Source organism: Polypterus senegalus, chromosome 10, assembly GCF_016835505.1.
Source record: "Polypterus senegalus isolate Bchr_013 chromosome 10, ASM1683550v1, whole genome shotgun sequence".
NCBI lineage: Eukaryota > Metazoa > Chordata > Cladistia > Polypteriformes > Polypteridae > Polypterus > Polypterus senegalus.
Genome location: NC_053163.1, coordinates 34,671,676 through 34,699,179, shown reverse-complemented (window position 1 = coordinate 34,699,179; position 27,504 = coordinate 34,671,676). Strand labels below are relative to the sequence as shown.

Below are 27,504 nucleotides of genomic sequence, written 5' to 3'. Positions count from 1 at the left end.
AATCTGCGTCCAAACAGTTCTGAAGTGGCGATAAACGTCTACAAGAAACTAGAGCCTGAAAACAACTGAGTAATACCCAAAATAGTAAGTTATTACACTGCCTTCCAACACATTATAATTATATATGGCATATCCCTTTCATGATAAGTTTAATTTATATATAAAAATATACAAGGTTAAATCAAAAAATAAAGGCAATTTAAAAAATTATGTGGTAACCGCAATGAAGCGGACGCAATTCAGAACATTTGTGGGGGTTTATGGGTAGTTCAAACGTCCACAGCATAGCAGTCTCCCATTAGTCTAGTTGAAGTCAGAGTAAAATGAACATGGACGCTCCAATGTGTTACTGCACCATTGTTGAACAATGCACTGCAGTGAGATTTCTTTGGGCAGACAGAATGAAACCTGTTGAAATTCACCAAAGGATGATGGCTCAGTATGGAAGTGAAAACAACATGATTCAAGAAAAAGTTTATGAATAGTTAGAAAAGGTTTAAAGCAGGAAGAACAAGTATAACTGGCGAAACTCAATCTGGTCAACCTTCAACATCACACACACTTGCCCACTTCGACACCTTCATCAGAGAAGACAGCAGGATTAAGTTGTCCACTGTTGTTGTATATACAGTGGGGCAAAAAAGTATTTAGTCAGCCACCAATTCTGCAAGTTCTCCCACTTAAAAAGATGAGAGACGCCTGTAATTTTCATCATAGGTATACCTCAACTATGAGAGACAAAATGAGAAAAAAAAAATCCAGAAAATCACATTGTCTGCTTTTTAAAGAATTTATTTGCAAATTATGGTGGAAAATAAGTATTTGATCTCCTACAAACAAGCAAGATTTCTGGCTCTCACAGACCTGTAACTTCTGTAAGAGGCTCCTCTGTCCTCCACTCATTACCTGTATTAATGGCACCTGTTTGAACTCGTTATCAATATAAAAGACACCTGTCCACAACCTCAAAACAGTCACACTCCAAACTCCACTATGGCCAAGACCATAGAGCCGTCCAAAGGATACCAGAAACAAAATTGTAGACCTGCACCAGGCTGGAAAGACTGAATCTGCAATAGGTAAGCAGCTTGGTGTGAAGAAATCAACTGTGGGAGCAATTATTAGAAAATGGAAGACATACAAGACCACTGAAAATCTCCCTCGATCTTGGACTCCACGCAAGATCTCACCCCATGGGCTCAAAATGATCACAAGAACAGTGAGTAAAAATCCCAGAACCACACGGGGGGACTTAGTGAATGAGAGCTGGGACGAAAGTAACAAAGGCTACCATCAGTAACACACTATGCCGCCAGGGACTCAAATCCTGCAGTGCCGGACGTGTCCCCCTGCTTAAGCCAGTACATGTGCAGGTCCGTCTGAAGTTTGTAAGAGAGCATTTGGATGATCCAGAAGAGGATTGGGAGAATGTCATATGGTCAGATGAAACCAAAATAGAACTTTTTGGTAAAAACTCTACTCGTCGTGTTTGGAAGAGAAAGAATGCTGAGTTGCATCCAAAGAACACCATACCTACTGTAAAGCATGGGGGTGGAAACATCATGCTTTGGGGCTGTTTTTCCTGCAAAGGGACCAGGACAACTGATCCGTGTAAAAGAAAGAATGAATGGGGCCATGTATCGTCAGATTTTGAGTAAAAACCTCCTTCCATCAGCAAGGGCATTGAAGATGAAACGTGGCTGGGTCTTTCAGCATGACAATGATCCAAAACACACCGCCCGGGTAACAAAGGAGTGGCTTCGTAAAAAGCATTTCAAGGTCCTGGAGTGGCCTAGCCAGTCTCCAAATCTCAACCCCGTAGAAAATCTTTGGAGGGAGTTGAAAGTCTGTGTTGCCCAGCGACAGCCCCAAAACATCACTGCTCTAGAGGAGATCTGCATGGAGGAATGGGCCAAAATACCAGCAACAGTGTGGGAAAACCTTGTGAAGACTTACAGAAAACGTGACAATGACCTATGTCAGTGCCAACAACGGGTATATAACAAAAGTACTGAGATGAACTTTTGTTATTGACCAAATACTTATTTTCCACCATAATTTGCAAATAAATTCTTCAAAAATCAGACAATGTGATTTTCTGTAATTTTTTTTTCTCATTTTGTCTCTCATAGTTGAGGTATACCTATGATGAAAATTGCAGACCTCTCATCTTTTTAAGTGGGAGAACTTGCACAATTGGTGGCTGACAATACTTTTTTGCCTTTTTCACTTTTATACTTAAAGTATATACTGAATATACCATACTGCTTGATGACTTGGGGTACCACAAAGTTCATTACCCAAACAGCTTACTGATCTGCACAAGCAATAGTGCTTGGAGGTTGCAATCCACATCCTGAAACATTATGAAGTAAATGTGAGTGTTTTGGAGTATATTCCCACTACATACGGTGGGATGCAAAAGTTTGGGCAACCTTGTTAATAGTCATTATTTTCCTGTATAAATCGTTGGTTGTTACAATAAAAAATGTCAGTTAAATATATCATATAGGAGAGACACACACAGTGATATTTGAGAAGTGAAATGTATTTTATTGGATTTACAGAAAGTGTACAATAATTGTTCAAACAAAATCGGGCAGGTGCATAAATTTGGGCACCACAAAAAAGAAATGAAATCAATATTTAGTAGATCCGCATTTTGCAGAAATTACAGCCTCTAAATGCTTCCTGTAGGTTCCAATGAGAGTCTGGATTGTGGTTGAAGGTATTTTGGACCATTCCTCTTTACAAAACATCTCTAGTTCATTCAGGTTTGATGGCTTCCGAGCATGGACAGCTCTCTTTAACTCACACCACAGATTTTCAATTATATTCAGGTCTGGGGACTGAGATGGCCATTCCAGAATGCTGTAGTTGTTCCTCTGCATGAATGCCTTAGTGGATTTTGAGCAGTGTTTCAGGTCGTTGTCTTGTTGAAAGATCCAGCCCCGCGCAGCTTCAGCTTTGTCACTGATTCCTGGACATTGGTCTTGCGGATACTGAGTGGAATCCATGCGTCCCTCAACTTTGACAAGATTCCCAGTCCCTGCACTGGCCACACAGTCCCACAGCATGATGGAACCACCACCATATTTTACTGTAGGTAGCAGGTGTTTTTCTTGGAATGCTGTGTTCTTTTTCCTCCATGCATAACCCCTTGTTATGCCCAAATAACTCAATTTTAGTTTCATCAGTCCACAGCACCTTATTCCAAAATGAAGCTGGCTTGTCCAAATGTGCTTGAGCATACCTCAAGCAGCTCTGTTGTGCTATGGGAGAAAAGGCTTCCTCTGCATCACTCTCGCATACAGCATCTCCTTGTGTAAAGTGCGCCGAATGGTTGAACGATGCACAGTGACTCCATCTGCTGCAAGATGATGTTGTAGGTCTTTGGTGCTGGTCTGTGGGTTGACTCTGACTGTTCTCACCATTCGTCGCTTCTGTCTATCCGAAATCTTTCTTGGTCTGCCACTTCGAGCCTTAACTTGAACTGAGCCTGTGGTCTTTCATTTCCTCAATATGTTCCTAACTGTGGAAACAGACAACTTAAATCGCTGGGACAGCTTTCTGTATCCTTCCCCTAAACCATGATGGTGAACAATCTTTGTCTTCAGGTCATTTGAGAGTTGTTTTGTGACCCCCATGTTGCTACTCTTCAGAGAAAATTAAAGGAGGAGGGAAACTTACAATTGACCCCCTTAAATACTCTTTCTCATTATAGGATTCACCTGTGTATGTAGGTCAGGGGTCACTGAGCTTACCAAGCCAATTTGAGTTCCAATAATTAGTTCTAAAAGTTTTGGAATCAATAAAATGACAACGGTGCCCAAATTTATGCACCTGCCTGATTTTGTTTGAACAATTATTGCACACTTTCTGTAAATCCAATAAACTTCATTTCACTTCTCAAATATCACTGTGTGTGTCTCCTATATGATATATTTAACTAACATTTTTTATCGTAACAACCAACGATTTATACAGGAAAATAATGACTATTAACAAGGTTGCCCAAACTTTTGCATCCCACTGTATAAGACATGCATCTATCCATTCTATGATCTGGAAAACAAGAAAGAGACAAAGCATGCAGTGGAAACACAAGATTTTCTTTTTTTAATAGATATAAAGGTTGGGGTAGATTTTTTTTAGAACACAGACCATGTAACATTAATGGCTACAACACCATAAAATAAAGACATATTATTTTGTCAATATCTTCAATTGCTGAAACGTCAAACACAATCAATCCACTCCATAATTACTGGCACTTCTGGTGAAGACTAGTAAAAATGGTTATACCCTAGTGAAACAAAGTCATGTCATATTAACCAACTTAAGCGCTGATCAAGTGCAGACATACTTTCACCTTTTGCTGACAGCCAATAACGTGTTGCCTGACAGAGTGGTGCTCTATGAAAAGTTAACAACTGCAGTAAGTTCTGCAGCAGTTTCTGTCCTTTAATTCTTTTTTCATTTCTTTTGTGGTATATAAAAGAAGAGATATCAAAAGATGAACATATCTTCTGTTTGTGAGGTTTAACACACAAGGAGTATTTATGGACTCATTTAATTGTCTGTCCTCCTGCATACACAGCCCAACCCCTGACTAATGAGAAAATCAAACATGTTTGATTTTATCCTAGCCAGTCGCAGACCAGTTGTTCTCAGGCATTAGGAATGTCACATTAGTCAACAGGCTTCACAAGAGTATGCCACCGACTGCCTCCAACCAGCTAAGATTATGTGAACGAAGGCTATGAATGAAAATCGCTGCAAAAGTCATTTAATGTGACATGGGCTTAAGTCTTCCAGAATTTAAATACACTTACATACTTCTTAAGTTAAAGGTATTTTATGAAAATTAAATTTAACATGCAGTTGATTATCTTACACCACTCATATGTTCAGCTTTTTTCAAACCTAAAAGTATTAGTAGGACTGTCTAGCAAGTAAACAGTACAGTAATCCCTCGCTATATCGCGCTTCAACTTTTGCGGCTTCACTCTATCACAGATTTTATATGTAAGCATCATTAAATATATAATGCGGATTTTTCGCTGCTTCCTGTACATGCTTCCTCAGTTGGTTTGCCCAGTTGATTTCATACAAGGGACGCTATTGGCGGATAACTAAGAAGCTAACCAAGTCAAGTTCCTGTGTGCTGAATGCAGTGTTAACCAGGAAGTCTCGTCACGCTCATTCAGCATCAACATGTTTCGCTGTGTAAAGAGTTAACTTTTGTGCATAGTCAAGCCCTTCATTATGGCTTCAAAACGATCTGCTCCTGTTACTACTTCAATGAGGCTATGATTCTTTTTATTTAAAAGTAGGAAAGGAATAAAAGATCTACGCCGCAGTGTCCTTTTAACCAGGGTGCAAAATGAGTTGTAAGTGGATGTAATAAGGCAGTAGTCTGGATGGAATCTGCTTTAGGGATTTGGATTGATGTCTGCCAGAAGAAGAACAACGGCGATGATATACAGTTGCCTGAAGAGGCTCTTTTAGAAGAGCTGTAACGCTCTCCTTTGCTGTGCAGTAAAACTAAACTCATTGTTATTGGACAAGTCGTCGTGTCATTGTTGGTGAGTAACTATAATACATTTTCTACTTACAGTACTTAGTACATGTATGTATGTTTAGTGTCACTGTACACACATTTACTGTATACAATTTTTCTTGCATTGTACGTATTATTGTACGTATTATTTAATGAATTGCAATTCATTTTGCACCCTGGTTAAAAGGACACTGCGGCCGTAGATCTTATATTCCTTTCCTACTTTTAAATAAAAAGAATCGTAGCCTCATTGATGCCGTAATGGCGTCCTACAGCGGTGTAGCTTTTCCCTTCCTTCAACACATCCAAAACGTTTACCTTTTTGGCAATCATTAACATCTTCCGTTGGCGATTGGGCATGGCCCCTGAAGAAGTAACAGGAGCAGATCGTTTTGGAGCCATTATGAAGGGCTTGACTATGCACAAAGATAAACACAAATGAGCACAAAAGTTAACTCTTTACACAGCGAAACACGTTGATGCTGAATGAGCGAGACGAGACTTCCTGGTTAACGCCGCGGAATCAAATTCAGCACTCCGTCGCTGAGCCATTCAGCACACAGGAACTTAACTACGTGCTCTGATTGGTTAGCTTCTCAGCCATCCACCAATAGCGTCCCTTGTATGAAATCAACTGGGCAAAACAACTAAGGAAGCATGTACAGGAAGTAAAAAGACCCATTGTCCGCAGAACCTGCGAAGCAGCAAAAAATCTGCATTATATATTTAGATATGCTTACATATAAAATCCGCGATAGAGTGAAGCAGCGAAAGTCTAAGCGCGATATAGCGAGGGATTACTGTATACACATTTATATTATAAAAATATGTGAACTGGTTGGTTAGATCAGTTGCCAGTTTACAGGAAAACATGCAAGTCTGCATACAAGTTAGCAGCAGGTTTAAAATCCTTAATGCATTTGTAAAACAAAAATTGCTCTGTTAGTTGTAATTTTTGCTGCAATAGACCAGCTGAATCGGAAGCCTACTGTAAGAGTGTAAAAAACCAAGCCATACAGTATTTGATTTGATATACTTTATTAATCCCCAATGGGAAATTGTCTTTTCACATGACCTTTTGAAGTCTGAGCACAGGGGCAGCCATTCAACAGCATCCCTGAAGCATTCAGGTTAAGGGCCTTGCTCAAGGGCCCATCAGGGTAGGATCCCTTCTGGCAGTAATGGGATTTAAACTGGCAGCCTTCCATATACCAACACAGATCTTTAGCCTTTGAGCCACCACACCACCTTATTATAAATAAAAATGTCAATTACTAGGAAACAGAATACTAGATGGATGGTAACACTGATTAACCATGCTGCTTTGCGGATCTACTGTTAAAAGTTTAAATCTTGTGTCTGGTAATTGTCTAGGTGGAGTGTGTACACTTTCTTCAAGCAAGTGTGGGGCTTTCTCCCAAAGACATCCATATAGGTATAGGTATTTGGTGGGAGGGTGTCCGTGTGTGTAAAACGGCAGCTTATTTATTTAAGCAAGGAATGATTCTAGAACAAATTTAGCTGGGAGGTGCTGGGTGATTACTGGGTCTTTGTGGGGCTTCTGGGTAGAAATGGGTACATTTTACATTTTAATTTTTAACTAGCAAAACACTTTGCCACAGGTAAAGTAAAACTGAACCAAGGCTGATGAATAATATCATTACCAAGGCAGATATTTAACTTTAGATCTCATCGTTAAAAGAGCTGAACTGGACAATACTGTGGAACAACATCTACAGCATTCATGTAATCAAAATTGCAGTGAATTGCTCCCCAGAAAACTGCTTTATGCCCAACAGTAAAATAATCTGTGTTGAGAAAATATGGTGCCGACCATTCCCCAAGTACTTCAATCGCTCACTCAGAACTGCAGCAACTGCAACATTCACTACACAACCTACAGAAGCCACTACTGTCCAAAGAGGTGAAAGGTTTGCAAATAAGGGAGACAGTGAGGTGGACAGCACAGTACAACTTCTTTTAAAATGGCAGAACCCCACAAAAACACTTTATCCCCATGAAAATGCCGTTTTACGTATGTTTGCAATCTCAAGACAAGGACAAATACTTGAACTGTCTTTGCTTGAAAATGTATACATTTGGTAAGTTTTAAGGCTTCTGATTTCAAGCTATGACTGGTTAACAACAATTAACACCATTTCAAATCTCAAGAATAGAGTTGCTGGTTTTTGTTAATTTATTTAAAATGTTTCACTTAACACAATTTCCCATAGCAAATTACTACATACTTTAAAAAACTGCTAAAAATACATTATTTTAACATGGCCTTCTCATAACTTCACTGTAATCAAAATCCTGATACTCTGTATATCCAACGCATTATAATAACTATTCATGGTGGCCCTAAAATCCGTACTAACCTCTACTCTCTCTTCCGTTTCCTTTTCTGGTATCCTCTTGGTGGCTTGTGCCACCACCATCTACTTAAAGCACCGTGATGTTCCAACAATGATGGATGGACTAAAAGCCAGAAGTCTGTATGACCATCAACATCAAGCGACTCCGTGAGAACCGTAACTACAAAGAGGACTATTTCATTTATGTTAGGTAGAATGCCCAGGGGGATCTTGGCGGTCCCGTGGCCTGGAACCCCTGCAAATTTTTTTTTTTTCTCCAGCCACCTGTTTTTTCTGTCCACCCTGGCCATCAGACCTTCCTCATTTTCTATGTTAACTAATGGTCTTATTTTAATTTCTTATTTTGGCTTTTATTTTTATTTTCTTCATTATGTAAAGCACTTTGAGCTACTTTTTGTATGAAAATGTGCTATATAAATAAATGTTGTTGTTGTTACCATTATTGTAAAAAGTCTGAACTGAAAACACCAAACATCCTTTAACAGATGCTATCCTTTCATCTGCAAAACAGCTTTCAACAAACTTTAATATGAAAACATGACTTAAAATAGTTGAGACACTGAGCCAGTTTTCAGACATTTTCAAAAAAGTCCACTTTATATGTGCATCATTCATTTCACTGACCTAATTGTTTTCTGTGGAAAGTTTTTTTTTTTTTTTTATTATTAAATTGCACTAAAGAAACCAACTATCATACAGTATCAAAGCACATACAAGATTCTGTAGAAATTACTCAATTTTCATGAGCAACATAACAAAAACACTCTTATTGACCCTTTCATAAACTGGTTGACCTGCATTAACATCAAAGCATACAATTTTGTATGTTTAAACCTGCAATATTACAGCACTGTCTACATAAACAGACCAACGAAAATCCCAGGCGTAACATTACACTTTGATCTGGGAATTTAATCAGGTCCTGCTTCACATGATGCTTCAATCCAGTTTAATATGGGCAGGCTCTCTGAATGGAGATAAATGCAAATAAAGGAGCTTTTACTTCCTATTTACTTGGGAAAGGGAGACTCATCAGTTGACCTCTGTATGTAAACCTTGGGTATAACATTTTTTTAAGACATTAACAATATTCAGTAACATTTTATCTTTCCGAGATGATGTAATAAACTCTGGCAAGTCATGTCCCAGTATGACCTGAAAACTGAGAGCCTCAGCATAGATCCTCCCTGCGGGAGAGTTTCTCACAAACTGCTGTGGGATAAATTACTGTGTCAAGTGATGATATAATATTTTTTAATAACTGGACATTACCTGGACTTGTCACAAAGTTAACTTTTTTATTAGGTAATATACATACCTATTTAATGCATGCTTTTAGTTTATTTTTGCAACTAGTCTCAAAGTGCAAGCAGCAGAAAAGTCAAAGAGGTTCTGCCTTTTCTGGCTGCTCCCATTCCCCCCCAAAAAAAGAAAACATACACATGTAAAAAAAATATTAACAAATTAATGCGATTTGATACTTCAGTGGCAGTGAATAGCCATAATGAGCCACAGGCTACCATGTCAACATATGCATTGCTTCCAATAGTTATACATTTCAGTTACAATTGTAGCTAGAACTCAATGGAAGATCCAATGTGTAAATTATCTTAATTTTGGTAAGCCTTTTTGTTTTCAAAATTAAAAAGAAATAAATCAAATGTTTCATTGCTTTTCAATATGTTGTGCAATAATGGAATCAATTTGAAATGCAATGCAAAGGCATATTGTATTTTAACTCATGCCAATTCAACTGTGCAGAATTTGCCCTCAAGTAAAAGCAAAGGAAACATATTTAATGTATTAACACCACACATTAACTGTACAAAAACTAAATGAAATCAAATGGCCAATTAAGGCGTTAAGAGGTGAGGGCAAGAAGGGGTTTCAATCACAAGTATATTCTGGCATGATCGCGACTACGAAACATGCTCAACAGGGAATGTGATTTCACAAAGCAGTAATAATTCTGGTTTCATTAAAAACAATTTACTCTTGCCATCTGTTGTTAATTATCACTCCTTTTGAATTCTATGGATAGTTATCAGTTTTAATTATCAAAATAATTAAGATAGGCACAGGTTTATTAGAATTACGTTTTTCACTAAGCTTGGGTTCCTCAAATGTTTATTTATTCTCATCCTTTAGTACAGGCCACATATTGCATCATTACCTCTATCTTCTTCTGCATCTGCGCTTTACTGCACATTTGACAAATGTCATTGCTGAAAAAATACTGGCCATTATCCAACAATGGCATTGACGGCTTACTTATATATGCTGTTGATGTTCTGGAGTACCAGTAGGCTAATGAGATCACTCTTTAGTGGCAGCTCCACCACTGGTTTATTTAGTGGTAGAGTCTGAAGTCTTGAAGAGCTGGAGTTTTTGCAAATAATTTAGTACAGTAAAAGGAAAGAATATTGGCACAGCCAGCTGAGGCAAGTACTTATTGATGCCATGGAGCCAGCAATGTGCAGCGTTTACTATTGAGTACTTAAACACTTACAAGTATAGTCACCCACCTGAATGAAAAAAAAATCCCTACAAGTATTCCTTATATTACACAGCTATCTATAGATCACTGTCCTGAGGATGGACACCTCACATAATAAGTAATTTTAACAGAAGTGCTGCAATTGCCAGGTGGTCTAACATTTCCAGCAGCAGATGAGGAGGAGGAGAGCCAGAATGAGGAGGTCCCCCAGGTTTGCCCATTTTGTGTAAAATAACATACTTCTTAGAATAAGGGTTCAAATGACTCATTCTGTGCATGTCTGTGTCTCTTCAGCCTTTGTGCTCATTACAAGATTTTTTTTTTTTATTTTAGATCTATTAACAATAATTAAGAATACAGTATGTTTGTATTGGAACATCTATTACCTGTATTGACACCCCATGCCCAACCTTCTGATGCTATATTAAGATTTAACAAATGGTCAAGGAAAGAAATGCAACCTGCTCCAAAGCATGACACACATTGAAAAAATAATCATTTAATTTCTTAATTTCAAGATATTAAAAAAAATTTTGCTATAAAATGCGCAACATGAATATTCATTGTATTTCAGTGTATTTTACAAGTTGGATTCCCTACAATTTTGAAAGGGATAGTCTTCAATAGAATCAATGCTTTTTGTGTTGATAGCATTGTGATATTTATAATAAAAATTTAAAAAGTGACTGACTACATAGGCCACATAATGCATAAAGACTAATTGGCTTGTTTAACCTCTGCATACAATTACCATTAACAAACCTACTCACAAGTGAATGAAAATTCCCTCCAATATCCAGTTTTTTTTTTCATTTTTCATTTGTATTTGCCTTTTCTTTATACAATTATTTGTCACAATCTGCTCAGGGTCACCTTACACACCTGAGGATATTTCTTCACATGACAAGTGGTCTTAACGTTTTCTAGCAAAGTGCAGTCAGCACAAGCTAGAATACTGTAGCTATAGAAATTAAAAGGGGTGAGATTAAGCCCAATATAATACACCTAAATCATTCTACAGTGGAACCTCGGGTCACGAACGTCTCGGGCCACGTACAAATCAGGTTATGACCAAAAAGTTTGTCAAACTTTTGCATCTGTTCACGACCACACACTTGGGTGACGAACAAGCCAGTTTCCCTTCCGGTTTGTAGACGACGATGATTTCCGCACGTGTTCAGTCTCTCCCTGTGCAGTGAGCAAGCAAGCAAGCGCGTGAGAGAGAGAGCGCGCAGTTAAAGAAGGCAGTAAGGCCAAGAAGGCAGTTAAAGACTGCACCTGGCTTGTTTTTAAAGAGATGCTTTGAGCATTGTTTTAATCTCGTATTTAATGAAGACTTTTTACTATTGGATTTTAACCTCCACTTCACTTCTGTTTTTATGGGATCATTTATTGAAGGATTCTGAAAGCACTCCACTTTAATTTGGACTTTGTTTTTGATTGTTGTTTTGTTGATTTTAAGAAAAGCACTTGGCACTTTTTGCGCCATCCGATTACTCCATTGTAGTGCCTCACTGTCGTGCTCATCGGTAACATTACCAACAGTGACGGGTTTGAGGGCTCCTGTAAGCGAGATGGGAGCATACAGTGAACCCATATCTTCACAGACTTTACCTCAAAACTGTAATCTCCTATCCACCCAGTTCCTCATCACTTCCTTCATGCCAGAACTCGACTCATGCAAGGTTAGTTTTCTTGGTTGTTTATGGTTAGTTTTGTATAAATGATGGATTTTTCAAATGTTCATTTTTCTCCCTGTGCTTAAAACTCATTAAAATAAAAAAAAAAAAAAAAAGTGTTTATACCAATCGGTTCGTAAGTCTATAGAGGGAACTCTTGCAATGTTAGTTTTCTCTGTACAAGGTTTTCTCAGTGTTATTTAATGTTTTTACATTTAGTTTACTATTACCCTGTGTCTATGGTATAAGTAACTATTTTTGTGATTAAAAATCTTTAAAAAAAAATGCATTTACATAGAGCACGTATGGTCCAGAACGGATTAATTGTATTTACATACAATCCCATTGAGGAAATTACTTCAGGTCACGACCAAATCGGGCTGCGACCAGAGTTTTGGAATGAATTACGGTCGTGAACCGAGGTTCCACTGTATTTGGGAACACTACAGTCTCAACAATTATAAAAATGGCAGCCAATTGTGCACTAAAATTGTATTGTATCAAGAACCTAAAAGGACTGTACCTATAACATCATGTCACTTCTACTTCCAACCCTGTTATAAACTATCAGATGCAGTCAAAGGCCAGAACTGATGTCATTTTAGACAGGCTGGATTGGGTCAGCTTTATTTTTTGACCACATGCTCTTTTCAAATGAGGTAATAAACAACTAAATATAAGGACTTGGGTATGATTACAGCGTAAACATATCTTTTCTAATCTTGTAGCACTTAAGGTAGTATTTATAACTGTGTAAGGTTACGTATATTAGGAACTATTACATTGTACAGTGAAATCTAGCAAACCCCACTCATGAGCAAAATCTGTGTTTATTTGGATAAGAGTAGAACTGTTGAGCATAAACTTCTTAAACCTGATGAAAAATACCATCACAGGTATGAAAAGGTATTTTCTCATATTTTGCTCTGGAATTTGAATGCAGGAGGAAATTGTCTATTTTTAGGAACCCATGACATTGAGACCTATGCAGACGGCAAAGATTATAGTAATGTGTTTACAATACTTTGAGCTACCTACTTTAAAGGAGTGTCTGCACAATTTTTTGAAATACTGGTACACTCAGTGAATCAGACGGGGCAGGAAGACAAGATTCTCAATGGACTCCTGCTTTAAAAGGCTTCAGCTGATGGCCAAACATTTGTTCAGGCATGGTTTCTGGAACAGCATGTAAACTCAATTTGTGCACATTTATTAATCTAACAGAATGTTTCACAAAAAACATATTTCTAATGCTGTATTTAGTAAAGAACACAGAGACTGTGTTATCCAACTCATTCAAAGTCAAAATTCTTGTCTTTAGGTGGAGAGTGGAAGTTTGTTTTCAACTGTATTTAATAGCAAGTTAACTTGGGTTAAAATGATAGCTGACATTTCTTCACAATTAGACTCCAGATGCAACATCAGAAATATAATAGACTTGCATCTCTCTATCTCTCTTTATAGTAATAAACTCTTCTGTTCTATCTTGGAAGAAACAGGTTGTCTTCTACCAGTTATAACAATAGTAAAAATCTAAACTGTACAAAATTCTACAGTATAAGAATGCTTCTGTGGATATTTTTTATGGTCCCCCCTCAAAAAAAAAAGTTTGATTTGGAATGCAATACTCATTTTATATTGCAATGCTTTAGGCTGTTATGACATGAGAGATTTCTTCTATAAATGACAGATGTTGCAATAGGTTCATTTCAATCCATTTTCAGAACACTTTCTTGTAGTCACAGAAGACTGAGCAGTAAAGCACCCTCACTTTCTACACTCACACCATGACTGCACCAATTTGTATTTGTTCCTTATATGGGTTCTTATCATGGTTGCTTAAAAACATACTTTAATAATAAAAAAGAGAATTAAGTATTATCTCCATAAAGCCATCTACTTTAAAGCATACACAGTGTAAATAATTTATTTGAAGATCCCAGCAGATAAAACCGTGAAGCAGTCACTTTGCTTCAGTCATTCAACAGCCGCAGAAGAAATCACATTATCCAGTCCATGTTGTCCAAACTGTGTTAAAGTTTGTTTTTTTTTTCGTTCTGTTTCCACAGCTTTCTGGTGTCAGTTTAAAAGCAGGTAAAAGAAAAAAATTAAAATTTATTTGTGGACTGTAGCATTAATAGTACAGAACAGGAGTAAAGTGCATACAATCTTAAGTTGATAAACTGTTGTTTTGAAGTCATTATAAAGCAGGCTCTTAATTTTACTGTTAAAGCAAACTGATCGAATTAAACTGCTTTGTACTGTTGTAATCACAATTTGTATTACTACCTACCATGAAACACACAAATACACCATTACCACCCCAAAGAGGAAGTAACACCTCAACATCTTACAGTGGCAGACATTTTGTGTACAGACAGTAAGACTACATTTTGTGCAGCCATTTTAATTCATACATTATTTGATATCCAAAAAAGGGTATGTTTATGTTCTCCAAGTCAACAGAATAGACCAATATGAAAAATAAAAACTTCAATTGTTGTTACCTTTTTCCTAGCCTTACCACTTAAAATTATACCCACCTTTAAGGGAGGACTCTGCTTTGCAGCAGGCCTCAAAAACAAATCTAAGAGAGAAACAGCCAAAAAAAAAAAAAGAAAAAGCACTAAAAAAAGAAATAAAAAAGCAAACACGCACAACTCACAAAATGCTTTAAACAGAAAAAAAAATATATACTTGAGGATTGCTTTTACAAAAGAAAAACAAAAAAGAAAAAGGAAATCAAGCGCTATTACTCACACAATGTGGATCTTCACTTACTTAGTCTGGTTAGCTGGTTAGCACAGGCCTAGCCTGTTACTCTTGTGTATGTCGACAGCAATGTGCACATAAGCAGCAGGCTTCATCTGCTTGGTTTAGCAGCAGTGGAAGGCTTTGTGCACAAGCTCCACCCCACAGACACTGTAGTCAGTCTTAACTACAGCCTGACACAGCCGTTTGGCAGCCAGTACAACAATCATTTAGCTAGCAAACCAATGCCACGTGGTGTGCCTTAAAATGATTGTCTCAGGAAGGGTGTGTGTGCCTGCTTTGTGTGTAACATAGAAAGAGAGACTGAGACAAAGAAAAAGAGAGCAAGAAAGAGGGAGAGCAGAGTGTGAAGAGAGAACACAAAAAGACAAAACACTGTTTCCTACAAAGAAAAAGCAGAAATCTAAAAATTTCATGCTGAATCTAAATGCTGTCAAGCAATGGCTCATTGCTAATATCCCTCTGAATCATTCTTGTTGAAGTAATTTTAAAAATTTGCTAAAATAAGCACACATTTTATTTAATGACTGAAGAACAATCAATGTCTACAATGTCTGATTACCCTTTTAATTTTGTTTAGATACTTCTGTTAGAAGAAATAAAATGTTAAAATTTAGAAATGCAAAAGTACATTTTGTACCAAGACTACTAAAATATCTACAAAGAGGCATAACCTCATGCCTCGAATTCATCAAGAGAAAAAGACATATTCTTAAATTAAATGGCCTTAGTTTTAATGATGCTTAAAGAAACTGAAAGGTGGTCATCAGCAAAACAACTGCACATATGCATTTTTCTATTTCTGAAATGTGCAGAAAAAAAATCAAATGTCAACTCATCAGAAAGAAGATTGCGTTAAATTGTTACAGTACAAAGAAAGACATTTAAGAAGAACAGCAGGTTGCTCTGGAGTCAGAATTAAATCCATGCCAGAGATTATCTTTCACTCAGAGCCTAAAGCCTGCTAGGTTTTGAATGTGACAATGTATTTTAGACAGCAGTTGGGGGAGGGAGCTCATGAGACAGAAGTTCCATAAGGAATGGAAATGAGAACCCTTGCAAAACAGAGCTGGCAAACCCGTGTGAACACTGATTTGACTTAGCTAGTTAAAAGTACTTAACTATGCTAATGCACTGATCTGTACAAAGTGTAATCGGAGGAGCAAAGGGAAGCAGCAATTGTACACCATCCGCTATGTATCTGACTTGTAGTCTTAAAATTACTTACATTTTATTTATGTGTGCTATAAATCTGCCACAAAATTATTTATTGCATTGAAGACTACAAAATGCCTGGCGTAGTGACTAATGGACAGATAGAAAGCAATGACATCAACTACCTGGAAGCAGGATATTGAGCAATCAATGTGAAAGGAAGGCTTAAATATCCATTGTTAAAAAAAACAAAAAAACATTCTGATTTAACCCAATTACTATTTATTTTATAGAAGTTGCTTCTTAGACCAAAATGTAAACACTTCATGGACAGATAACTTCTACTACATAAAGAATAAAAATTTGTTCCATAAACACTATATTATCCTTTGTAATTAATTTCCTCAAAAAAGATAGCATTCGCTTATATATACAGAGAATTTTATGACAATGTTAAAAACATACCAAACATATAAATGAAATGTCTCCAATTTAAATACTTTCTCCAACATTGTAGCCAAAGCGGCTGGGAAAAGCTCCAATTCCATTGCGATCCTGAGATGGATTAACAAGGCCTGTGAGTGTTTTTTTTAAATACAATGCGTCAAATATATTATTCATTCATTAAACGTTATTTAAACATTTAACAATGTAGCCTGGTGGCAATCACAAGAGATAATAAACCATAAAACTGCTACATTCGTTTATATCACTCTTCTTGACCCTGATAGAGTTGCTTTATCTCCTTATTTGACTTGAAGCATTAATTGGCTAACAACTACACACAGTACATTTATGGTTTTGGGTGCATATGTTAATTAAATGTGAATACTCACCATTAAAAATATTTTAGGACTAAAACAAAAATGAAACATTAAATAAATTGCTTACTTATAAACGTATTTGAATAATGATAATAATACATTTAAGCAGATTCATTCTGGATGTTTAAATACAGACTTTTTTTATATACCTTTAATTTTGCAGTAATAAAATTATGAAATATTATAGGTTTAAGGCAGGTTACCTTGGCAGAAGTCTCCTTTACTAGATGAAAGAAAAAGTATTCACAGGCTGTATTCAACCTACATATTATGGTAATGTCAATGAGTTCACTTTGTACAATGTTATGGCTTTGTCTACGCATATGTTAAACAGCCTTTAAAAAGGATAAAAAAAATCTTTTTCTTGGTTTAATAAGACTACATTTTATTTCTTGCAATTGACAGTGGCTTCAAATCAGAGCAGAAGCCTGTCTGAGCCAGATATGCAAGGCACACACTACAAATACCTGTATGTTTGTGTTGGTTTAACTATTGAAGCACTTGTTCACGTTGGGGTACAGTAAATATCATATAAAATAATAGCTAATTTAAACCAAGCTGAAATTACTTCCATTAATCCATTTTCTGATCCAGCTTTGTTTATTACAATCTTGCCACAGGCTAAAAGCCCATACCTGCACATCCTATAACGTAATGGAAATATATTGTCATTTCTTCTGTCTCATTACTATTACATAATTAATAATATATTGTTTAGCCAATCAATCATGACTGCTGCTGAACTGGTTAAGAGTATGGAGCGGTGAGGTATAGTACTATTGTGGGTGAAACTTTTGACAAGTACAGTATTGACCATTAATCTGAAAAAATACTCAGATTATAATATAAAGGGTACATAAGGAAAAAATTACATAACCCTCTTCACAATTATTTGTACTCCTGGTAAAGATTAATAATTAACTGGTTATAAAAAAAAATACCATAATCTTACACTGAAAAAAATGAGAAATCCAACTTTTAACTGAAGTACATTTATTCTGAGGAAAAATAATTCATCAAGAAATAATTATTTTAACCAAATGTGCCATGAATACTGGCATAAATGCATCTAAAACCACCTGCATATTCCAATAAAACAGTAGAGCCTTCTCCTATAACATCTTAAGGCTGAATAATAAGGATACAGCAGGCAATCCGAGACCATTCCTCTTTACAGAATCTCTGCAGATCATCTCTCTTGTGCATTCTCCTCTTCAGCTCAGGTTTTCAATGGGGTTTTGCGTCAGGGTACTTCAATTACCTGCTATATGATCACCAACGTTATAAGATTTGGTTTAGTTAAAAAATATTTCTTGAAGGGGAAAGGGGGATTTCCCACAAAGAATGAATTTACTTCAACTTAAGGTTAAATTAACTCATTTTTTTCAGTGCAAGATTAAGGTAATTCATTGTTTTTACTTGTCTTTACCGAGGGTGCCAATAATTGTGGAGGGAGCTGTAGTTTTATTTACACTATTATTCTAAAATGTAGAAAATTGTAAAAATAAATGTTACATGAATTGTGTTCAAGCTGGTACAGAGAGAGCAGCACCTCTCATGGAAAACAGAACCCTAGGTCATGCCATGTTGTTGCTGCATTTTTTTTGTTTAATTAAAATGTCAGCTGCTTTCGTGGCCAGTCTTTCCTGGGAATAACATTGCAGAGGAAACTTAGACCACTAGTTCTTAGGCTGTGTAGGACTGTTTGTTTTTGTGTTTACGATGCTTGTGTCGTGGGGTTGACCACTCACTTTGGTATGTGCACTTGGTTTTGCAATTGGAGTGTATGCCTTTTGGTTATCATTCAGCCTGTTCTTCACTTCCTTGTTCTTCACTTTCAGCATCATGTAAAGGCAGCAGTTGTTTTCCCGATTGGAATCATACCTGCTTTGTGTATCCTGCAGGGGACCTGTGTTTATGCTGAAACCAGTAAGTCGGCCATGCAATGTGCTTGACTGTCAGCACCTTGTGCAAGCACAAAGGATGCATTCCTGTCAGGCAGTGTGCATGCCTGTGCTTCCATGTGCCATGAGAAGGATCCAAAGTCCAATTATGTGGCAAGGAAGCCTGCACTTCCATTTCTGGGGTCGCATTATGTGTGTCACATCAATAGCTGTCAATTAAAACTAAGGTCGGGGTTAAGTACCAGTTGTTTGCCTTTTTGTGTGACGGATAGACAAACTTTTAGCAATCTATAAATCTATTTGGGTATATATTACATAACTGTAGCAGCAATGCTTAGAACTTTCATGCATCTATACTTTTAAGATCACTGCTGAGCTACTTTAAGCATTAGTGAAGTCAACACCCTATCAGTACTTCAGCCTTCCAAAAATGAAAACCTTGTATTATTTTCATTAGGGGGCACATTAGCTGGCTATAATGAGAACATTATTAATACTGCCAAAAGACTTACGACACAGATCCCTTTGGCTTACACCCAGATATATGGCTAATTTACATGCATAATTAGCCATGTTGCCCAGCTAGGATCTCAAAACAAACCTTAAAAGGAGCCCTCCCCCTACCCAAGAAGAAAAACACATGCTAATTTGTGAAATAATAAAGAAAAAATTACTGTTGTTTACGAAGTATTTCTATCTTCTTCATGGAACAAAACAAAATACAATTTTGCAACATCTGTGGCCTCATGTATACTACCGTGCATAGAAGTCACACTATAGCATGGCATACAGACTAAAGTGTAAATGTGCTTACGCACAAAAAAATCCAGATGCATAAATCTGTGCGTATGCCAACTTCCACATTCTTCTGCTACATAAATTCCAGGCGGCATGAAAAGTAACGCACGTGCAAGTGCCTGCTGTCCCGCCCCAACTCCTCCCAGAATTATGCCTCTTTGAATATGAAAATCAATATAAATAGCCCTTAAGCTCAGCATTTGTGAAAAGGCAAAAGCAAGAGGGAAAATAGAAGAATTTCAGCGAGTACCAAGTGGAGGCAAAGAAAAATGTACTATTTGTTGGTTTAAACAGTGGTATAAACAACAAAACGAAGTTGATTGAGTGACATAGCGTGTCAGACAAACTGGAAAGCTCATTTTCACAAAGTCACACAGTACCCAAAATAAAAAAAAGAAGTTGTCACATATCAAAGTTGCCGTGAAAAGGAGAGTCGTAGCCCAACTACTGAGTGTCATATGAAAGCTCATTAGGGTACAGAGAAAAAAAAAAAAGGCACACAGTGGGGGGGGGGAAAGCATGAAACTTTAATCTCTAAATTTCCACTTTAATCACGTAGTTTACTTTGTCATTAAGAATTAATACTAAAGTAGAACATTGTAAACTTAACCTTAAAATCGTTAAATTTACTAGTTTATCAATCCCATCGTAACTAAAGTAGCACATTAAATACTTTGTTTTGTATTTGATCTTCTATGTGCTCTGTGTGTGTGAATCACTATGTGCTTTCGGGCTTTCTCTTCCTCCGACAGGACACAGAATCCATTACATTCGTGATATTACAGCTCTCTGAATAATTAAAATACTGAGATTTATACGTGATATCATTTTCATGATGACAGGAGTTAAAGCACGTTATTAAAAATGGGAACACGGTGGCACAGTGATTGTTCATGTCTCACACAAGATGCTTGCTGCGCCATGTGCTACCTTTGTTGAAATATTTTATTGTAGCAGTACTGTCTCTTTCAAACGTACTAACCTTCAATTCCTGTCCTTACTTTTCTTTCTCAAAATACCCAATCGCCACACAATCAGATCTGTAATAGACGTTAAGCCATTGTAACTTTAGAACGCTGATTCTTCAAAACTTTTAAGGAACATCGAAATATCTTCATAGTATGTGTTTAATTATTCTATCCATCTATCCTTCCAGTGTTGCATCAGCATCATCAAGAATACAGCACGAGGCAGGAACAATCCGGGAACGGATCGAGAGCGGCTCGCTAGCACAGCGGCACCGTGTAAAGTTTTATCTGTATAATAAACTTATTTTGCTGCATTTCATCTTAAAAATGATAACGTCATCATATGTAAATACACGCTTTATAAAGTGGCTCAGGTTGTGCAATATTATAACTGTAGTGCAAGTTTAGACTGAGGTGATTGTACTAATAAGTACAAACAGTTCTACATGGAGCACTTCGATGGACTGATTGCATTTAGAGTTCTTGGGATGAAACTGTCTCTGAACTGCGAGGTCAGTACAGTAAAGGCTCTGAAGCATTTGTCATATGACAGCAGTTCAATAGACAGCATGGCTGAGACAGCATGTGCTTGATGCTGTATACCGATAATTCTCTTTTCCGATCAGCTGTTGTACAGCTGTGATTCACACTCAGATACAGTGATATAAATACTCTGAGTGGTGCAGTGAGAGTAATATGGAAAAAGATGATCCGATGTTCGATCTGAGGTGCAGTGAGAGTAACAATGCTAAAGCAGTTATGGTATTTGGAATAGTTTGACCATTCTGTGGACCATTATATTGTTACAGGTTAATTACAATCAGATGCATTAAACTAATAAACAATATGCGGTTAATTTCAGTGTATTTATAAACCCGCGTCAGGGATGTGGATCTAAAAAAGAATGGATAAGCACACAGGAACAGTAGCACTGCTTTGATGCTGGGTGCCGCCACTCTGCAAAACCGAGTAGAGAATTTGTGTACATCAGGGTATGAGCTACCGTGGAAATGTGCATGGCTTTACACCAGTGGTTCTCAACCTGTGGGCCCCCCCCCTAGGGGGGTGTGAAGTAACAAAAAGAGGGGCGCGAAGATGTGAAAAAAAAGAAAACAAGAATCAAAAATATGAAAAAAAATCTGTTGAAACCAAAACAAATTAAACTACATTCTGATATTAGAACAATAATTATAGAGTTAGATAAATGTCGTTAAAAGTTAAGTAGGTATAATAAAATATGCATCTACATTTCAAAAAAATGTTAAGGGGGCGCGATTTAAACTTATGAAAACTCGGGTCGCAAATACTTAAAGGTTGAGAAATGCAGCTTTACGCCAAGTTTAGGTTTAATACATTGCGATTTGAATGTGGAAAAGTTCTTACGCAACATTTTTGTGCGTACGCACCCTTTATACACGAGGCACCTGGTGATGGGAATTCAAACAATGGAACACTTCAATGTGTCCTCCAAGTTGGTAAGTATATTAGCACAATGACACAGTCTGTGAATGAGTCTATGGTTATCATTCTGTTTGCGTCTTGTTTTTTGAAGCACAGTTGCACAGTGGTTAACATGCAGTCTCGCACTCATTTTGAGCTTATGAGTGGATAACTAACATATGGATTATGCATCACGAATAAAGTAAGAATTTTTTTCTTTTCTCAATGGACAATGGATTTTCACAACATTTGCTGTTGTACAACATTGGTCACTATTGGTTTCTATTATATCAATTTTTGTTCCGTCCAGTTTGAATGAAAACATGACTTTTGTTCTCTCAGTCATCAGTACAACCTACATGGCTAACACATGTATAAAAAAAATATTTATGGGCTGAGTATTCCCTTAAAAAAAGATGTTGGTTTCCTTGTAATAACTACTCATTAATCATTTAAGTTGCTCTGGTAAAATCAATGAAAACTGATCTATCTTGTTCTAGTGTCTAAAAGAATTCACTAGAAAAAACAAATTTTACTCAAATAACTAGAAAAATTCTAACCAATGGCATAGATGAATGTGGGTCCGATGCATAAAGCACTATATCCTCCATGCGCACATATTTTCTGCTGAAGCCCTTCCCTTATGATTTCTTTCATCCTTGACTGTTCCAGGAGGGAGAAAGCTAACAGTCTGATACAATCAAAAAATTACTGGCGATAATAGACATAGCTATCTGATTCTTCATTTTAGTTTGAAATAATCTGAGGTTACATAATTAATATAGACTAATGCTTCAGAGGTAGTATAAATTAATCAGGGCTACAACAAAAGAGTAATTTAGTATTCGATTATTGGAATGATTAGACGGCTTAGCCGAAATCATACCTTATAAATTATGCTAGGAGCTCTGCCTATAACATACGTAGATTGTGTAAGGTTGTACTAATAGCACTAGTTTGCACTGCCACCAAAATTTGTAATCATCAGTGTTATAAAGATGATTATAAATAATTAACTTATGGTTTAAGACTGGTGTTAAATGATAGTGCTTAATTTAATGAGAAAGTGTGGAAAGCAGATATTCATGAGGATAATGGATTTTTGTTATAAACATTGTAATCTATACTAATAAAAGGCAAAGCCTTCCCTCACTCACTCACTCACTAATTCTCCAACTTCCCGTGTGGGTGGAAGGCTGAAATTTGGCAGGTTCATTCCTTACAGCTTCCTTACAAAAGTTGGGCAGGTTTTATATCGAAATTCTACGCGTAATGGTCATAACTGGAAGCAGTTTTTCTCCATTTACTGTAATGGAGATGAGCTTCAACGCCGTGGGGGCGGAGTTTCGTGTGACATCATCATGCCTCCCACGTAATCACGCAGTACATAGAAAACCAGGAAGACCTCAAAAAAGCGCTCAAGAAAACATGCATTATATAATTGAGAAGGCAGCGAAACAATAAGAAGCGAGCGAGTGACATATACAACCATATTCATGAGTTCTGCTACTTCGGAAACAAAGCACGATGTAAACCTACACTTTAAATTAAGTTCATAGACAGGCTGCGCTGGCATTTGTAATTTAGTGCCTGCCCATATAAGGCCGTCCGTCAGCGGCAATCCAATAGCAAACTGCCACGGGTAAATATTCACGGGTGAAGGACTGTGCTTATGGAGAGGAAGATGAGATGGTCAGGGTGGTGTTTGACACAAACTCAGCGAAACTGCGAGAGAAAGTTTTAAGTGCCAGGACTAAGGTAACATTAAATAAAGCTATGGACATAGCACGAGATGGCACCAGCACAGCTGGGAACCTTCGATGCAAGTACACCGAGTGGCTCACGTGAACTGACGAGTGCACAGATAAAAGCAACAGTTCCAAAGAGCTGAACAAAACCGAATTACACAATTAAAAGGCAGCAAAAATATGAAGCGCCTGATAAGCATATTCATAAATGCAGCGACTGTGGAAACAAAGCACACGGTGGAAAAAGTCAATGTCCCGCTAAAGGAAGACAGTGTAAAAAACCCGTGCATGCAGTGTGTCAGGTCTCAGATAAAGAAGAAGACGAGCTGTTTATTGATGCAGTAAGAAACTAATCGATGAATGAAACCTGTCATCTTTACAACGATTGACAAACACGGAATGTAACTTGAACACAACACATCCTACAAATACGAACCTGATTGAAAGAAATAATGATAATCAAATCCTTGATGACAGCAACACTCAGTAACACTCACAAAACAAATACTGTATATTGACAGTCATGTTACGTTATTTTTAAAATGTTCCCTTTTCTTTTCTACCTTTTTAACACACTACTTCTCATGTGATACGCTGGTATATATATGTATATATATATGTATATATATATATATATGTATATATATATATATATATATATATATATATATATATATATATCCGCTCTACATACTCGAATAATGGATACTTTATTCGCCATCAATGATTGTTTTGGTAAAGCCATACTCAGTGTATTCATTAGATGAACGGTAAAAAATAAGAGCGAGGGAGGATGACTCATTGAGGCATGCAGGCTGTAGTCTTGCGTCAACTCTATCTGAATTGTGCGATCACAATTGAAATATCTTTTCAAGTTCTATTTAGTCCATATGTGTCAAACTCAAGGGCGGGCCACATCCGCCCGGCGTGTAATTATATCCGCCCGAGATCATTTTATATAATGTATTATTGTTATTAATGCCCGGGTATATGAAGCTGGTAACACAATAAACTACAGATCCCATAATGCAGCGCTTACGCGTTAATCAAGTCTACCTTATGATGCTGCAAGTTATTGCGGCTAGAGTTATTAGCACTGAGTTTGCACGGCGCTTTGGTGACTTTGAAGAACAGTATATATATATATATATATATATATATATATATATATATATATATATATATATATATATATATATATATATATATATATATATATATATATATATATATATAACACAACAACACTCATCACTCACAACAGTGACAAAACAATTACATTGACAATCAGGTTACGTTATTTTCAAAATGTTTCCTTTTCTTTTCATTGCTTCTTTAACACACTACTTCTCTGCTGCGAAGCGCGGGTATTTTGCTAGTTTATCTATATATTACAAAAAGTGTTTAATCAACTAAGAGCACTTGTCTATAATGGAAGGAACTGCATAGTTGTTTCTCATTTGTAAAGTTTCTTAGCTGTTTTTTGACAACAATCCTAAAGATTCGGGTTAACACATACAGTACAATTTGCAAGGCATATACATTATTTTGGAAGATGGTGTTTAAATAATGGTAGGCTAGGTTAAAACCTAACTCTTGTGGTGAACTAGAAGAAAATGTGCAACTTTGCAGTGATTTTTTTCTTGCGTTTTACTCAAAAAACCTATCCTTTACTGAACTCACCTACTTAATTTCCATTTATCAAGGTTGTACATAACGTTAGCCTGTAAATCAGAAGGCTATTTCTGATTTGTGAGTCTGCAGCCTAAGCGAGTGCTTATATGTGTGTCCAACTGTTCTGCAATAAACTGTTAAACCCACTGGGTTTATTTCCTGCTTTGTGTTCAATAAGTATTATGAAGCATTACATTTTTCACCCAGTATTGGCCCCTCCTGGCAGATGGCAGATTGATGGACTTCTGTTACATATGCACATGATTTGTGTGTGCATGGGTTACTTCATATTGACTGCATTCAATGTCCCGTTACAATTCTGAAAAAAGAAAAATTGGTCACAGCTCACTATTTATTAAAACATAATGACTTCAGAAATTTAATTCCTATCAGTATCTTTCTCTCTCTCTCCTTTACACATTCTTCATGTGAGAAAGAAAAAAAAAAGCACTTGACTAATGACACTAAATAATGTTGTTCTGTTCACAGAATACTGTTAATCTGAGGACAAGATGGAATGAATGGCACAGAATAGTAAAAACCTGGCACTGCTTTCTTATTCTTCATCTTTAATTGTGGACTTGTGCACTCAAAACACTAAATACTACAGAGTTTGCATTCAGTATCTTACCGACTTATTCATAAAAATAATGAGTAACATCAACTTCTGAGAATCATTATTGATGTTAAATATGTACAGCATGTAATACGGCCGATTTTAGTGTACCAAACAACCTGTCGCCACACTGCACACTTCATCACTTACACACCCCAACCGACTTTTACTGTCATTTCAACTACTCCTTAAAAAGGTGGGAAAGTACAGGCTTAAAAATATGCCAAGTTCCACACAAACCTTTAGTTGGAGATTTATTTGAAAGTTAATATGAATAAAAATATCAGACAACAAATTTACTATTGACATTATAGATTATGTTTTAATGATAATTTCAACACTAATTTAATACATTCTACGGAGCCCCGTAGGTGACATGCAAAAAAATTTTAAAATCCTTTGGATAAGTTTGACATCATGAATTTCAAAGAACCTCAGAGGTTTATCAAGCTGTTATGCAGGAAGAGAATCAAACTGAGTATTTTATCAAATTAAGTCATTGGCCTAAACTTCAGATTGGCTACATTGCAAAAATCTTATATCTCTTAAATGCATTAGCCATTTCTTTCTGCTCTATTTTTTCCAGTTGCATTTTTCGTCATTGTCACTGCATTACAAACGTCCTGTTTTTGCATCTATAGGGTGGTCCAGGTCTAATTATGCAATTTTCATTATGCTATAACTTACGTTTTTTACATCGAAAAAAAAAAATATCACACAAAAAATCCCAGACCATCGAGAAGTGTGCAAACTGATGACAAGATGAATGGTCTTCGCGCCAAACTGGAATCGTCCCTGCATAAATGAAACTTATCCAGATGATTTGGTTCTGCCTAATTAGATCTGGACCACCCTGTATTGTGCTAAAATTTTATTGCACCTTTTCCGCATGTTAATAAGGATAGTGTTTTGACTTAAATATTAGCTGCTCTGTTTCTTTTGTAGTCAAAAGTTTAAGTTTCAATTGCAGAAGCAACCAGTGTGCCTCATTTAGTGATCTAAATTTCTTGTTCATTTCTTGAAATCTCAGTAATCAGCTGGGGTGCCCATTTTGTCTGCAATTGTTTAAAAATTAAATATACAAGGTAATGTATTCCCTTAATACTATCTACAGTGTTTTCCTCTAAGAAAATATCAAATTAAATGGAAATTAATTTTATAAAGCCCTTATTAGGTAGCATTAGTGATTTAATCATCAGTTAGAAATCGTTTTATAGGGCATAACCACCTCCAAAATTGGAGAGGCATGGTCAGATATAAAAAGAGCTCACACTTATAAGATGTACAGTGCATCCGGAAAGTATTCACAGCGCATCACTTTTTCCACATTGTTATGTTACAGCCTTATTCCAAAATGGATTAAATTAATTTTTTTACTCAGAATTCTACACACAACACCCCATAATGACAATGTGAAAAAAGTTTGAGATTTTTGCAAATTTATTAAAAAGCAAAAAAATTGAGAAAGCACATGTACATACTGTAAGT

The 27,504-nt window shown here is 36.6% G+C and overlaps 1 protein-coding gene across 5 annotated transcripts in view; it reads right to left on the bottom strand.

The window, feature by feature from the left end:
- The window catches only part of LOC120537069 (activating transcription factor 7 interacting protein), a 178,107-nt gene that overhangs the window by 78,622 nt on the left and 71,981 nt on the right, over window positions 1-27,504 (bottom strand). The window contains exon 1 of one of the 5 annotated variants that reach the window (XM_039765694.1): window positions 14,878-15,064. The exons of 3 other annotated variants lie outside the window; for them this stretch is intronic. The gene's annotated coding sequence lies outside the window, so the exon portion shown is untranslated. Of the gene's footprint in view, window positions 1-14,877; window positions 15,065-27,504 lie in introns of those variants that run through there. One more of the 5 variants, XM_039765695.1, reaches the window with a different exon arrangement.